The sequence below is a fragment of the Parus major genome, chromosome 1, assembly GCF_001522545.3.
Source record: "Parus major isolate Abel chromosome 1, Parus_major1.1, whole genome shotgun sequence".
Lineage (NCBI taxonomy): Eukaryota > Metazoa > Chordata > Aves > Passeriformes > Paridae > Parus > Parus major.
Genome location: NC_031768.1, coordinates 103,698,870 through 103,711,029, shown reverse-complemented (window position 1 = coordinate 103,711,029; position 12,160 = coordinate 103,698,870). Strand labels below are relative to the sequence as shown.

At 38.5% G+C, this 12,160-nt stretch overlaps 1 long non-coding RNA gene across 1 annotated transcript; it reads right to left on the bottom strand.

The window, feature by feature from the left end:
• Positions 1 to 1,860: 1,860 nt before the first annotated feature.
• Positions 1,861 to 6,698, bottom strand: LOC117244234. The gene is made up of 3 exons (XR_004496913.1): positions 6,666 to 6,698; positions 2,943 to 3,059; positions 1,861 to 1,908 (listed from the first exon to the last, which is right to left on the bottom strand). It is a non-coding gene; the product is annotated as an uncharacterized LOC117244234 (long non-coding RNA).
• Between the last annotated feature and the right edge of the window lie 5,462 nt (positions 6,699 to 12,160).

Below are 12,160 nucleotides of genomic sequence, written 5' to 3'. Positions count from 1 at the left end.
TTATCCAGCATCCCTAGAGCTTCAAAGAGAGCACCTGCTTCATCTATACAGCAGTGAAATTCCAGATATTAAGCAACATTCACTTTTACAAGTCTGAATGTTATTAGATTCCAGGACTACTTATTCATCTTCTGTCTTAAATATCAATACTAACACTGTTTGTGGATATCACTGAACAGTAATTACCTGCTTATTGTTCAAGTAACTTCAGACTTCCAGATATATGGTTTCTAAGTTCACCAAGAAAAACAAGTCTGCTTCAAAATACTCTTCAATTTACTCAGGACTCCATGTTAGAGATAAGTCCTTTTCTAAATTTAATGAAGTGTACAAAACATAGGTCAAAATATATTTACTCCTCTAAAGACAGAGGAGTAAACCTGCAATATTCAGGTAAGTGAGAAAAGCAGAAAGGATCCAAAATATAAAAAACTACACATTTGTCTATTGTTCTAGAGTGTAAATTAAATTAAAACAGTTCCTTCCTTATTCCAGTCTCTACTGGACACTTACACTGGGTAGACTGAAGTATCTAGTCACAAGCTACCCATGAACAGAAAAAGATGCAGCCCCATGGACTTCAAAACCCAGACAGTTCTTGGGTTGGGTTAATGTGTAAAAAGAGACAGATAGAAAGATCTGTTGAAAAACAAAGAGTTTTCGATTTAAGTTTACTATTCTGATTGGAAATGGAAGTGGAACAAATGTTGATTTCTTTCTGACTTCCATAGCAACCCACTCACACTGAAGTTATGTGACTCAGAAGCTGTTTTCTTTAAATGCAGCCATATGGCTTTTAAACACTTTTGGTTCTATGCCCAGACACAGAATCATTATCTCTTCATTTTATTGTCCTGATAGACTCTGAATAACCAAATTTTATAATTAATATTAATTTTACTCAAATTAATCAGAAATTACATTTCTCAGGTTCCTGCAAGGCAGGCTCAAAGGGCTTTATTTTTTACTTTAGAAAAATTAAGTGTTAACAGAAACCCACAGCAAAATTGCAGATATATCCAGAAACCTAGGGGGGTTGCATTTTTTTAAATACCCTGTGTATGCAATTATGCCAAAAAAATACTTGTTCCTTGTTTATAATTTACTACTTCATTGCCATTAAAAGTTAATATTTCTCAAGTGAAGGTTCAAGCAATGCACAGAAGTTGCTTTAAGTGTATGCTCAAAAGTCTACACTACACTTCTGTCAGAGTACAGAGTCTACAAAGACTGAAACACAGCCAGTCTCGTAATACTAGACCTTCTTAGAGGTACTTAATATTCAAAAGCTACATTACAACTTAAAGTTATTTCAAATTAAAGCAAAATAACATGATCATGGTCCATAAGCCTTTTCACTAAGGGTTATCACTAATTTTAGGAAGACATTTTGCATTCTAGAGGGTTTTGTCACACTACTTTAATTTTCCTACAGTTTGGTAGTTTTTAGGTGGTTACAATTGGGTAGTTATTAGCAAACAGAACCACAGAGAACCACATGACTAAAGGTCAGCTCACAGATCAAGACTATCTTGTCATCAGCCAGAAATTCACACATGGTTTAGAACCACATAAAGAATATTTCACAGCACAAGTGCCCTCACATCACCCACTTTGAAAACAAACACTTTCAAGATGCTCTATCTGTGTTTCTTCCCAATGCCATTCACCAGTATTTCATAAAACTGAAAAATTCACAATACCCATCACATTTTAGAACAATACCACAGAACAGTCTTCAGGTATATCTGGTTTTCCAGTTCAAAGACTATAATGTCAAAATGGACACTTCAGAAAAGCAACACCTCCTTTTTGTACAAATGCAAATTATATCACAGAAAAGCTGCAAAAATACCTGACACTCTCCTGCTGAAGTCCTACATAGGCTGCCAGGCTGGCTTTTAGGGTCTGTGGAGGAAACACGCAGAAGTTCCACAGATGTTTCCAGCAGAACTGCAATGCACAGTTTACCCTCAGTTCCCACCTCTAAAACTGCACCAAGCAAGAGTGAGCACCATTTCTCTCCCAACAGCCAAGAACTTTTTCTGCAGCCCAGACTGCCTGGGAAAATGCACCTGGCAAAGGCTCACACCCTACCCAGCATCATGCACATAACCAGTGACTGGAGTAACAGAGAACAGAGAGGCTCTAGAGAAAAATATTCAGCATCTTCCACACTTGAGGAGTAAAGCAAGGATGTGGAAATCTTAGCCCATATGTTACATGTATTTCCTGAAGGCCTGATAAAGGAATTCCTCAAAAAGGAATGTCTACCTGCTTGTCTTTAATTTCAGTGGCTCAAAATGACATTTTCCCCCTTTCAAAGTCTGACACAACACACAAACCTCTTTTATTCTAAATATGTATATTAAAAAGTACAATAGCCTGGTTTTACCTCTCTTGTTAGCAGCCCTTAGATCAGAAACACACAATAATGCTTCATTCTTCAAAACCAAAAACCCAAGGCGACTTTCTTTTGCCTGTCTGCATCCCTACAGCTGTTATTATGCACCACCATCAGTGAGTGAGACAGAAATGTAACAGGAAAATTATTTACAGCATGGCCACAAAAGCCTTTCTGAATATTGCAGAAATCACAGCTAAAAAACACAAAGTATCCATGTCTATAATCTCTTAAACTGCTGCTTCTCCACACCTAGAGAGCCAACAACAGATACCAAAGGAAAATTTATTTCAAGGCACACTTCAATCACTGAGCACACGAAAACAGATTCAAGCACCTGGATAATCCCTGAAGGCATCACAACAATATTCTCCAAACAGAATTTGACTTCTCAATTGAAGTCCTTCAGATTTTTATATCCCTATTTCTCGTCAGCAGTTCACAGGAGTTCAGTCCTTGATCACACAGCCTTCTTTCTCTAAACAATGCTATGCAATACTATGCCAACAGCAAATTGCAGTAAATGATCTTCACTTACCTTGTCCTTGTCCACTGATCTGGTGACCCCACAGCATCAGAATTATTGCCAATATCCAGTGCATCCACCCAGCTATTCTGCCACTTCCTTGTCTTCCAGCCATTGCATTATTGGATGCTATATAAAGAAATATTATTGAATGTTTTAGTTATAACTCTTGGGAAATATACCTTTGGGTGAAGAAAAAAATTCCCATCAATTTCCTCAGTACAAACCTATAACTCTACTTCAATAAATACTCGCAGGTAAAAATGCTTTTTCATTCAGAACCTCCTTGACTGTTTGCTCAAGACTGTCACCTCATAGGCCACTACAAAATCAAAATAAGCTGCTTTGAAAATGCTTGAGTTTTCCTTTCATACAGAGGGCCTGAACTTCACCAAAACACACCTCAAATCCACCCGTTTAAAAGTCCTGAGCAAGCAGCACTTCACTGAATCTCTTAGAAGTGTTATTGTATAGCACAGAAAATTTCCTGATGCAAAACCCTTCAATTAACTTAAAACTTGATTTTTTTATTTTTTTTTTTTAATTTTGGGGTTTAAAACATTGGGATGTGTTAGCAGTTGCTTCTCATTGTGGGCTTTTAGGGACCAACTACATCTTCCAGTCACAACATTTTTCATACTATAAAATGATTTGGGTTGGAAGCAACTTCAAAGCTCATCTCTTTCCAACACTGCCATAGGAGCATCTTCCCCTAGACCAGGTTGCTCAGAATCCCATCCAACCCAGCTTTGAGCACTTCCACAGCTTCTCTGAGCATCTTTACTGGCTTTGGCAACATTTACCTATTTATTATTCCCCACCACACCTCCTCTTATAGCACTCTGACTCAGATCTGCTCCTTCAGAAGATCTGTTTGATCAAATACTGATTTAACAGAACTGTACCAATGACACAGGACTTGCTGGAAAAAATACAATGTCATTTCTAGTCTAAAGCATAAGCAACTACCACAGAAATTGGTATATGAATATTTGGGAAATTTATCCAACATGTGGGAAATCTTGCAGCACTTGTTTTTAAAAACATGCTATTGTAAAAGTTTCTTGTATTTTTTTTTCCCATTATAAAGAGCTATAAAATCCTTGTGAACAGAACAATTTAAAAAATAAACAAAAAACAACTTGGAAAAGAAACAGGGAAAACACTACACTAACAGAAGTGGCTGATAGGCACTTGGCTGATTAGACATACTTTTAATGTTGATATTACAGCAATTTTTCTTTTTAAAGATGCTATTTTCCAAACTCATGAACGCAGCATCCATCCATAACAAAAGGTTCAACAAATTATAATCCATAATCCTCAATTCTGATATGTAATCTCCAGTGAAAAATATCTGCTTTATGCAACTTAAAATCCCATTTACAGAATAAAACCTAAGGAAGACTACAAAAGCAGACAGGTAGAACACTGTACTTCATTTTCTCCGTTTCTCACCTATCCCCAGCTATGCAGGGAAGGCAGGCACTGGAAGCTCTTACAAGAAGGGGTTTTGGTTGACTGGCTAAATGAAAGGGGTATTTTTTCCTCTTTGCTGTGACCCTCAAACTTTCACTTTTACATTTAATCAGTGCTCTAATCACCTACCCAGATCACAAAGGATCTGCCCCTGCACTTCCTGTAGCTGTTCAGACTGAAAACTCTCTTTTGCTTCAAAACTGGTTGTGCAGGGTAATCCTTTTGCATAGGGGAACCTCTCCATTGTTACAAACACCTGGATTTTCTTGTGAAGAGCTTGTTTGAGGCCCCCTAGAGCTGCTGTTATTCCAGCAAAACAGTGCCCTCCCCAGCCAGCACACACAGTTCCTCTCTGTCCCCCTCTCAGGCATAGGGAAGGGAGAGGAATGCTAAAAAGCTTCTTTTTGTTTTGGCCTTGTTTCTCTTGGACTATTTAACCCCCCCAGGAAAGGAGAAGCCAACAACTGAAAATGGAAATTCCAAAGCAAAAAACGTAGAACAATAAATACAAATAAATGTCATAAAAGTATATGCATACTACCACTGCAAGGCCAAAGAAATAGATTTGTACAATCAGTATCTTGAAAAAGAGATGTTCTGTTTCATGAATATTCTTTCCTCAAACTAACAGACACATTCTTGATGCTCAGCCCAAGTAAACAGATGGTATTCAATTAGTTATTTACCTACGTTACAATTAATTAAAATGTCCAAGATAATTTTTGTTGTGACTGTGTCTTACAGAAAGATAGAGTTCCACAAAAAGCTGGCATTTGTATCTACAGCCCTGCTAGCTGCAATATAAATATTACTACTAAGGAAGCATTAAGATGCTTTCCAGTACCTAAAGGCTTTTTCCAAGGGCACGTAGGGATAGAACAAAGGGGAATGTCCCCACACTATAAAAGAGTAGGTAGATATTAGGAAGAAATCCTTCACTTTGAGGCTTGTGAGGCCCTGGCACAGGCTGCCCCATCCCTGGAAGTGTCCAGGGCCAGGTTGGATGGGGCCCTGAGCCACCTGGTCTAGTGGCAGGTGTCCCTGAGCATGGCAGGGGGATGGAACAAGATGATCTTTGAGGTCCCTTCCAACACAAACCATTCTGTGATTGTATCAGAACCTCATCAGGAAATGCTTAACTTTTTTAAAAGAGACTATTTGGCTTCAAAGTTCATAACTAGTAGACAGAGGACAACAGCCACCTTACTAGGAAGAAGCCTAGACACCATATCCATAGGATTCCAATTAAAAACAAAAGAAGCAAAAATTGTAAGATTTTATTTTGGATCCAAGATCAAATTTCTTCCCAACACAGGAGCATCCCTAAAAGAAACAGCAAGGCAGAAGAGGCTGCAGGGAGTGGGTGAAAGCTATACACTACACAACAGCACAAAACTCCAAAGAGAAGGAAGGAATCTAAGCCTTAAAGATATTATTCTTGTCATATTTCTTGTCTTCAATAAAATAATTTGCAAAGGGAAAGAAGCAAAGAACAGGAACTGACACATATATAACTATATATATTATATATAGCTATATATATTATATATAGCTATATATATTATACATATAACTATATATTGAACATATAAAGTTCAAACTAGAGCTTCCACTTCCCAAGGAAAATTCAACAGGATGCTTTTATTATAGAAGCAGAAAACTGCCTCAGATTCAAAACCATTAATCCCCCCTGAATCCTGAGCCTCACTTTTCACACAGGTGCAGGCAAACAGGTTTATCTCAAATAAACACATTTTTTAATTAAAGAATACTTCTTCTGAAAGAGAAGTACATTACAGTAAAAAAACCTTAACTAGAAAGTCTGTAATTAACCTTTACAGAATTTGGGTTTACACTCGAGCTGCTTCAGCCCCTCAAAATATGGGAATAAAATGACCACAGACAGAATCAAGCCATAAGTATGTCAAATCAGTAGGAACAGCAGGTGCAACAGGTCTAGAGAGGCAGAGGACAGAAAAAGTCTTCTTTTTTCTACCTTTCCTTTAATTAACTTGCAAAGAGAAAAACAGAAATTACAGTTACACAAAAAATAAAAATAAATTGAAAAGCAAATTTTTGTTTTTGCAAGGCCCACTGAAGGAAAGCCAAAAGATACACAAATCACATCCTCCAAAAGGACAAAAGTATTTATTAATTACTCTAACTCCACTGAGAAGAATCTCTTTTTACATTACCCTCCAAAGCTGTCACAAGAGAAAAAAAACCCACTAAACTAAGAAAGAAATAAAAACTTACCTGTAGCTCTTCCTTCTCACTACTTTTTCTACATCAACAATTCTCCCTATACAAGCAGAAAAAAGCCCAACCTACCTCCCACACCCTTTATAGCCCATCCAACCAGGAGTCAGCTGAATTAAATAACATCTCAACCTTAATGCAGCTGTGCTCACACATATCCTACACCAAAATGCACAATGGAAACAAATCAATAAAACACCTATTACCACTCTCTGTTTTACTCCTTTTTTTTTTTCTCCTCTAAACCTGCATGTATAACTCTACCTGATAAATAGCCATAAGACTCACCAGCTTCACAGCCAAGAGAAAATGGCAAGAGGACCTTCTTCACATTTATTGACAATTAACTGTAACTAATTTAGAGTGAACCAGGTGCAGTCAGTTGGCAGGAAATCAGGGAACATGGATAAATCTGTCATATAAAGGACTCTAACAAAGTCTGAAGTTTGTTTAGATGAAACTTCTGCTGAAGTAGTGTTGGCATGAAAAGCTGGGAGGCTTTCAGCTGCATTTCCATAGATTTGTTGCCATCTAAATGGTGTGATCCATTCAAATCCACAGGCTTTGCAGAATTTAGTTTGTGGGTGGCAACAACTTCTATGTATTTTGCTTTCTTTTTTGTTACTGCCTGCATTATTTTATATGTTTTTGTCTTGTTTGAATCACTGAGTATATTAACTATATAGATTCAAGTATCCTTTTTAGTATAATTAATTTATAAGTTTCTCTACAAAGCTATATTTTTTTTAAAAAAAAAACAACATTTATTCTATGAAAGCATGCACTCTGTAAATCCTTAGCAAATGACAAAAAAATATTCCAGCTTCTGGACAAATCATGGGAATGTCACTTGCCTTTTAAAAGTGGAAGTTACCAATGCAGATTAAGTAAATTTAGTCACTTAACTATATTTAAAGAATAGATTTCCTCTCCACACAGCATCTATGAGATATTTGGTTGAGATAGTAGAAAAGGTTAAATGGCTTCTCTGGCTACTGTTAATACAGCCAGCCTCACAAATCAGCTAGATCTCTTTGAAATGGCAACATGATACAAGAGTTTTAGCAGGTACATTAAATGTTTGGAATTATGTAGTCATGGAAAAAAAATAAAACTCAAAAATGCTGATAAAAATCACCAATCCCACAAAATATCCTATAAGTATTTTAAATATTGATGTCTAATAAAAGTGCAAGGACAGACTACCTTTTGTTAATACAGATCATAAAGTCTAAAGTAGATGAATTTTTACATCCCTGAGATAAGACTCTGACCTCCCTTGCATGCACAAAAGTCTATGGTACCAGCAGGCCTGTTTATATCCACGTAACTGAAATCAGAACCTGGTCTGATGCATTTAAAATAATTGAATTTATCACTGATGCCTTACTTTGCCTGTTACAAAGACTGTATTTTTTAACCTCATTTCTGTTAGTGCATTACCAAAGACATTACGAATACAAGCTCCCTCAGAGGGCCATCTGTGGAACCAGATACTATCTGATGAGGACCTCCCTGCAGTATCAGCAGTGTTTTGTCTGTGTAAATTCAGATGCAATACAAGAGCAGCAAAACAGGGTCCATACCACACACAGGTTTCCAGTGCTGCCCTCGCTGGCCCAAAGCAATCCTGCTCCTCACTCCAAGCTGCCAGACACCGCCTTTGTGCACAGAAGGTGAAAAGCCATGAGCTCCCACCCAGAGCTGGACAGATAACCTAGGACATGGGTCAGCTTGGAGACAGCCATGCCTCAACTGAGGTGGCAAATCCACTGCTGGAGCACAGATCCTTGTGACATCAGAATAGGGGCTTCTGAAAATCAGGGAATCATAGAACCTTAGAAGGGTTTGAGTTCCAAGGGACACCTTCCACTAGACCAGGTTGCTCAAAGCCCTCTCCAGCCTGGCCTTGAAAACTCCCAGGGATGGGGCAGCCACAGCTTTTCCTGTGCCAGTGCCTCATCAACCTAACAGTAAGGAATTTCTTCCTAATACCTGATCTAAACCTACTCTCTGTCAGTTTGAACCCATTCCCCCTTGTCCTGTCACTCCAGAGCCCTGTAAATAGTCTCTCTCCATCTTTCCTGTGGGCTCTCTTCAGGTGCTGGAAGGTCACAATTTGGTCACCCCAAACCCTTCTTTCTTCCAGCCTGAACAATCCCAATTCTCTCAGCCTTTCCTCACAGCAGAGCTGCTCCATCCCTCTGATCACCTTGGTGTCTCCTCGGGCCCGGCTCCAGCAGCTCCCTGTCCTTGCTGTGCTGGGAGCCCAGGGCTGGATGCAGCCCTGCAGGTGGGGTCTGAGCAGAGAGGGGCAGAGGGGCAGAATCCCCTCCCTGCCCTGCTGCCCACGGGGCTTTGGATGCAGCCCAGCACACGGGGGGTTTCTGGGCTCCCAGCGCACACGGCCGGGGCATGTCCAGCCTCTCATCACCAGCACCCCCAAGTCCTTCTCCCAGGGCTGCTCTGGGGCTGTTCATGCCCAGCCTGGATTGGTACCAAGGGTTGTCCTGTCCCAGGTGCAGCAGCTTGGACTTGGTCTGTTAAACCTCATGAGATTCCCATGGGCCACTGCTTGGGCTTGTCCAGGTCCCTCTGGATGGCATCCCATCCTTCAGGAGTGTCAGCCACACCCCTCAGCTTGGTGTCATCTGCAAAACCTGCTGAGGCTGCACTCAATCCACTGTCTGTGACACTGATGATGTCTTCTTCAGTTCAGCATGCCTGCCTGAAACTTCGTCATGGAATTACAAATTTCCCAAAACATATTTAGTAAGAGCCTTTCAGAACATCTGATAGCAATTATTGATTATTCAGTAACATATTAAATCACTAATTCACTAACTTATAATCAGTTTTTCTTTCAGAACCTTTCAAAGTTTAGCTATTGATTCTTCCATACTTTCTGATTAAAATTTAAAGTGAAAAATGTAAGAGTTGCAATATTTTTAAGATTGAACTTTTTTAACATCAGATAAATTTTATAAAGAAAGAAACATATATACTGTTAGGAGAAAAAAAATCACCTGCAGACATACTGTAACTGTGAATTAAAGGTTCCTGAATGAAGGCAAGTATGTTTTAAGCTGGGTCTTTACAAACATAGTTTTTTCTATTCTTTTGTCTATAGAAACTTATCAATTTCACTTTTATGAAACACTATGAACCTTCAAGGCAATTTCACTAAGACTTATATGGGGTTTTTTCCCAAAATGAACAAAAACCTTCCTTTGCAATAGTAAGTTTAAATATTGGATGAATTTTGGTTTTAAGATTTTTCATCCAGTTATTTAGATGATAGTCTCTGATACAGGAATTGGCTGTATCACTATAGAGAGCAGAAAATGGTTGTGGAAACTGCAACCATTTACTTCCTAAATGGTTAGATTAGATGATGTGAGTGGTTCTGTCTGGGAAATATAAGTGGGCTTCTCTGGTCAATCTCACTAGGTTTGTCTAGCTTTTGTAACAATCCTAAAAGAAGAAGAATATCAGCTATATTCAGTCAACATGGATATTTCAGTCTTTAAGTGTTTCTGACTCACAAAAAAGAATAAATCCAAGGAGTAAATAAAACTGTGACCAATAAACATAAGTTCCCTAATTACAATCACTCATAAAATCTGTTTTTGCATTAACATATCAAAATCAATATAATTGACTTTTGTTCCATAAAACTATTTGTTTTGGTTTTCTTTGCTATCTCATACACTGAGAAATAAACTTAGTATGCATTAAGAAATTTCAGGTAACTTACTCTGTCAATACAGCATGAAGGATGAGGAAAAAGAGTGGGAGAGTAATACATTTTTCACAAAGTATTGGATCCCATGAACAAGTTAATGATGTTTTAAAGTGAGAAAATGTGAGGACCAAAAGTTTTCAAGTTACTGAGTGATAATAATGGGGCTATCTATTGTGCATCCATCACCTTGAAGTGCCTGACACATATTTTGGACTGTTTTCATGCATTTTCTTTATGATGATTAATAGTGGCATTGTACACTCTGAAATAGCAGCCCATCACAAAGAGAAAGGTGTACTAAATTAAATTGAGATGATAACTGTTTTGATCTCAAACACATATGGAGAATAATACTGAAAGATTAGAACAAATAACACAAAAAAAACAAAAAACAAACAAACAAAAATTTTAAAAAACCACCAAATCCTGTGAGAAAAATGCCTAAAATGAGGATCCACAACAAACAAAGGAGCAGAGGCAAAATATTCTGCTTAAACATCTGCACTTCTCTGATGCATTCATTATTCTGATCTCTTTTCTCCATTCTACATTTAGATGATTTAGATTATTTAGATTTCACAAAATAGTGAAGTTTAAGATGTATTTTCTTGTGTTACACTTTGAAGGAGAAAGGGGGGCACCACACTGGCTAAATAAATTTCTGTAAAATGGAATAAATAGTAGATGTTGTGGTGTCACTTTCCCATCTTTCATGTCCTGAACATGCTGCTGTGGTCTGGTTTGTCTCTAACACATATCAGAAGCCCACAGAGGTTGTAATTTACATTTTTTTCCTTCTGGGATTTTAAATTTCCTTCTGGGATTTTAAATTCGGCTAAATCAGCTCTTCACTTTTGTTTTTGGTGGATGGGGAAGCAAAATTAGAAGAGACATTCTAGGGGTGCCTTTTGGTCTGGTGAGGCTGGAAGCAAAACTTCCAAGCTTGCTGAGGTGACCAAAGCAACATAAAGACTTTTCAGTGCAAGTGTGCTGACACATTTTAGCCTGCTGCTTAGAAGGATGAAGGCAGATCCTATGGCTCAGCAAACAAGCTCTAACCCAAACTTTCTCTTCTTAGTGCTGGAATTTAGTAGGGGAATTTTCAAGGTGTGCCCTTTGCTCTGACTCAACAAGAAAAAATAAGGGGGAAAAAAAAAAATCCCTGTTCCCATCAGAAGAGACAGTATAATGACTCTCTGCATGAGTGTCATATGTATATTTAATGACTGGAAACCACTCTGAAGTATCTGGATGCCTCATACACAAACAGGAATGCTGATACACAAACAGGAATGCTGATACACAAACAGGAATGCTGAACTGCTGCTGGAACTTGCCCAGGAACCGAGCAGTCCTGTGTTCTCCAGGGAGTGCAGGAGCACAGCCACGTTCCAGCTCCCCCAAACTGGGAGCATGGCTCCAGAAATCAATTATTCAGTCTCTCACAGCAACCAACAGTTTTGCAAGTCTTTGTGGAGAGCAACTGAGGAATGGGAGATGCCAGACTGACTTGAGGATCTCCTCAGGTGCATGCAAGCAGGGTGGTAAAGTCTGAGTAGGTTCATCAAAGCCTGACACCTCTCCTAACCTTCAACAAAAGAATAAGTCCCACTTGTGCTATTTCATCTGTGTTTGTAATTATATGGTACAGGACTGCTTAGAAAAACAGCTGGAGGATGATCTATTGAATACATTTCAGTGAAGCATCATCTAGTATAGCTAAGAAATTACAGTTGCCTATATGCTA